Below are 4,841 nucleotides of genomic sequence, written 5' to 3'. Positions count from 1 at the left end.
TATTTCGCTTAGCATGACACCCTCGAGGTCCATCCACTTTCCTACAAATGGCCATATTTCATTCTTTCTCATTGCCAAGGAACTCACCAAACTTCACACCCACAAAACAAATAACCCAGTGAAGAAATGGGCAGAAGACATGAACAGACACTTCTCCAAAGAGGACATCCAGATGGCCTACAGGTACATGAAACGATGCTCAATATCACTCATCATCAGGGAAACACAAATCAAAACCACACCGAGATACCACCTCACGCCAGTCAGAGTGGCTAAAATGAACAAATCAAAAGACTATGGATGCTGGCGAGGGTGTGGAGAGACGGGCACCCTCCTATATTCATTAATATTTAATCCTTACAACAATGGCATGAGGTGTGTGCGTTCACTATTCCCATCCTACAGATGAGGAAATTGAGTTGCAAAATGTTAAATAATTGTCCACTGTCACACAAGTCACAAATGGCTGGTCTTGGGAGAGCCCTGGGGCTGAACATCCTGAGAGGTACATTTTTGTCCCCATATTTTAACAGCTCTGAAATTGAGATGTTGCCAGAGCCGCTCAAACTGCCCGCAGTTTGAAGAACTGACGACACCGGGATTTGTTGCAGAGACTTTTATTGGTTCTTTTCTTCCTTCTTCTTTCCCCCTTGTGCAAAGCACCCTCCCTTATATATATACACTGTACCGGCTACGCGGCCGCTCCTGATTGGCTAACAGCAACAGGGCTAACCAATTTCATGGCTTTGCATTGGTCATATACTTATCGCGGTATCTGGCTGGGAGGTGGGTACACCAGAGGCAGGCGGGCCATACTTTGTCATGTGCTTGGGCGGAACGCCAAGGCGCCATCTTGCCTCCGCCTCCCACAGGATGTGTCTTTTTATTGATGGCCTATCATAACTAAAGAATCAGCATTTTTTTCATTAGTGGTATATAAAATAATAATGCACCTTAAAATTGATGACACTTTACATAGAATCAATGAAATATGAGACATGATTTTTTTCTCAACCTGCCCCTCCCCATATCTCCTCATCAATTTTGAGATTTAAAAATGATTCTCCCTTCTGCATGGAGGGGAAACTAGACAGAGATTCTATCAGTATTCCTTCCCCATCTCTCCAGCCCTCTGGGCAAAAATGCAGGGGATAAAGTGACCTAGTTAGGGTACAAGACAGCAAGAGTGGTTGTGAATGGGGTGTTAGGGAAGCAATGGAGCTGTGCTGGCCAGCATTTCATGGACTCAGAGTCCTGGCTAGAGACCCCTGCACACAGTGCTCATTTGTGTTCCCGGTGCTAAGAGCGGACCCAGTCTCTAGTGTGCGGACATGCCACAAGGAAACACAAATAGGAACTTGGGGGCAACTGCAGAAGGCGTGTCTAAGGCTCTGCACTTACTGAACAAGACACGAATCTGTGTCCATTTCTTGGGGGGTAAATACTACCACATGTGCCTAAAACGCTCACATCATTTAGTCTGCGCTGACATGAATCCCCTTGGAAGGGTTCACATTTGGTTAGGTAAATGTTTCCCCTCTCCCTCCCCTCTTCACCTCCCTCATTCTCCATCAATATCTTGCAGATGTTGGAACAGGCCGATGACTGACTCGGTTCCCACACTGGAATGCCGGCCCAGGGAAGAATGCAGGCGAGCTTTCTGGCCGCCTGTGACCCTCAGCTATGATGGGCCTCCTACATTCTCGTGCTTGTGCATCAAGCCTTCGGCTGCTCACTGCCAAGTATTAAGTGCTTGTTCCACAAACCTGGTGTAGATTATCACTTTGCTGTATAGATGTATCTAATAGAATTAAATAGTTGGCTCCTGACCAGTAACAGATGTGCTACGTATAATGCAACAATAATGAGATTGAAACCACCATGTAATATCGAGGGAAGAGTGGAGGGCGACTTGCATTTCTCCAGTTTGGAAACTGGCTTGAAGGAAACTAAAAAAAAAAAGCTAGAATGAATGGCCATTTATTTGCACTGGGTGAGCTCTCTCTGTGTGTCAGATTCCCCGAGGGGAGTCTTTCGTGGCCCTGTCCATGCCCGTGACATGGGGCGAGAAGACAAACACAGTGAACACAGGACTGGTTTGTGCTGTAGGTGGACTGATTCGCCTTGTTGACATCCTACCTATTCCCCCCAACCTGGTGCTGTCTGGTTTGGGGACCCAGTAATGAGACCGTAATGAAATACAGTCTTGCAAGCTTTTCTGAATGAGAAGTAACCAATGAAACCAGAGCTCAGGCGGCCAGCCACATGGGTAGAGAGAAGATAGAAGTGTAGACAAGGACAAAAGAGCCCTCTGTGTTGCCAGGTGGGATCTCCAGTGCTCCCTCCTGATGGTCGTGCAGGTCTAGGGCCTCAGAATAAGGACGGGCTGGTGTCTGAGGATATCTCCAAGAGTTAATAACTCTGGTTCCTGGGACTGCTAATCAGAAGACTCAGAAGGGAGGATGCCTCCACAGTAAGGGTAGCAAAGCTCAACCCTAGAGGTCAAAGGGTACCCACAGGGGTGGGATTTCTGCTATATAGTAGTACTTAATGTAAATTCATACTTTGGGTTTTTCTGAGTATTTTGATCTGTTGCTGTTCCTTCTGCTTATCTTTTTCCCCCAACTGCCCCCTTTCTCTACTCTTCAATATTAATGTTTCTATCAGTTAGTTATTGCTGAGTAATAAAAACAACAAAAAACCCAAAGCTTAATATATGGGGTTTTTTTCCCCCCTCAGGGTCTAAGGGTCAGTTCAGCTGATGTAAGGGGCCTCCACTGATGTTGGCTGGGCTTTCTCATGTGTCTGAAGTCAGTGGCAGATTGGCAGTATACTGGCTGGCCTAGAATGGCTTTAGGATCTCACAGGTCTTATAGTCCTTCAGTAGGCTAGCCTTGCTGTGTTCTTATGACAGAGTTGTAACGGAGAGGGAGCCCAATTATGCAAGAGAGTTAGTGGATGTAAATTGTGCTTTCAAACCTCTATTTGCACCACATCACTAGCATCCCATTAGCCAAGCTAGTCTTATGGCTAAACCGTTATCGGAGTGAGAAGGGACAGCAAAGTTACAGGGCCAAGCACACAGTGAGGGAGGCCATGATCTGGGGCCATCCATGCAATCAACCTACTCCAGTATCCTTGGAATTGTCCAGAGGTTGCCTACAGATTAGGAACAGTTAATGAGACAGGTCAGCAACATGACCTAGAAACCCAAGTCCTCCTTGAGTCCATCCGAAGATACAGTTGAGAAGGAGCTGGGCCAGTTTCCAGTTGTCCCCACCTAGATTTTCATCTTCTATGTTACTGCACACTGACTTCGGGATTGTCTGTTTCTCCCTTTCTCTTTTGCCCTCCAAAATATACAACTACTCCCATGGAGGGATCCCGGTCCAATTCCTGGGGACCCTTCCTGCCATAGTCCTAGCCCCTAAAAGAATGATAAGGTACAGGAAGCCTGGGTGTGAGAGCCCAGCACACAGCTTCAGAGATTGAGTAGCAAGAGATGAAAGCTCAAGATCGAAAAGACTTGACATGGAGAGGCATCCAAATAAGACTGGGTTTCTCTTATGCCCTGGACCCAAGGGCACAACTGAGGCCAAGACACATGGGGGTAAACAGGCCCACTTTTCAGGTGAACAAAACCAAGAGTAGCATAGCCAAGAATTCCTAACAGTACCAAACAATCAGGCTAGAAAAGCAAAAGAAAATCTGCTGGGCACATAATTGCTCAATGGATATTTGAGGACTGACTGGCTAAGAAACTATGCTAAGAAACCAACAGAATCTCAAACAAAGATTTAGGAACAAGGAGAATCATTGAAGCATATTTGTAAGAGTGGAAATAAACCAAATGTTCAACAATAGGGAGATGATTAAATAATTTATGGCACATCTATATAATGGCATAGGATGCAGTTATTTAAAATGTTTTAAATTAAATATTTATGACTGGAGGAGAGGTTCACCATGTAATTTAAAGTGAAAAAGCAGGTTACAAAACTATATGCAATATGACCCCAAGTAGGCATAAAATAAGTTTTAACAGTGGTTTATGGGAGATTTTTGTATCTTTATGCTTTCTATATTTTCCAGGTTTTCCAGAATGAGTCTATGTTTCCTTTATGACTCTTAGTATAACTGGAGTTCTGAAACGAATGCAGATCTTAATTTTGAAACAGGGACCAAAATGTTAACTTCTTGTTCATTTTCAGGCATCCCTCATATAAATGCTCATTTATGCTCCTGTATTTTCATTGGTGGCATTTATCACGTGTTATATGCATCTGGTGGTCTTTCATCTCTCTGCCCCCACAAAATGTAGACTACAGGGGGACAGGAACTTTGACGTCATGTTCACTGATGTGTCCCTATCAGTCACCACAGCTTTATAGACTCCAGGCCTTCAGGAAATATTTGTTGAATGAATGAATGAACAAATGAATGAATGAAAACACTCAAAGGAATTCCATTCCCTTTTACTATGTTAACTAAAATGCCCTCCAGCATCAGTATCACGGGCAACTTGACTGATCCACAGAGAAAGATGTTAAGGGTAACTTTGATTTGCAAGTATTCACGGCCTCCCATGGCTATAGATTGCCTACTGGGGACTTAGCACAGTACCAAGCACTACGATAGACAAGAAGACAATACTTACCTAGACAGACTATATGGCAGGACATGGCATTCATCGTATCAAAGCAGGAGACTTGAGCCTAAAACACAAAGAAACGCTCAGTTGAACATGGCTATCATTTTCTCCTTGAGAGGCACCTTCCTGGAGATCTTCAAGAACCAGTACAACTGTACTTGGTCTCTTGCACCACTTGGGGGTCAGCACC

Source organism: Suricata suricatta, chromosome 2 (assembly GCF_006229205.1).
Source record: "Suricata suricatta isolate VVHF042 chromosome 2, meerkat_22Aug2017_6uvM2_HiC, whole genome shotgun sequence".
Classification (NCBI taxonomy): domain Eukaryota; kingdom Metazoa; phylum Chordata; class Mammalia; order Carnivora; family Herpestidae; genus Suricata; species Suricata suricatta.
Note: the sequence above shows the minus strand (reverse complement) of the source record.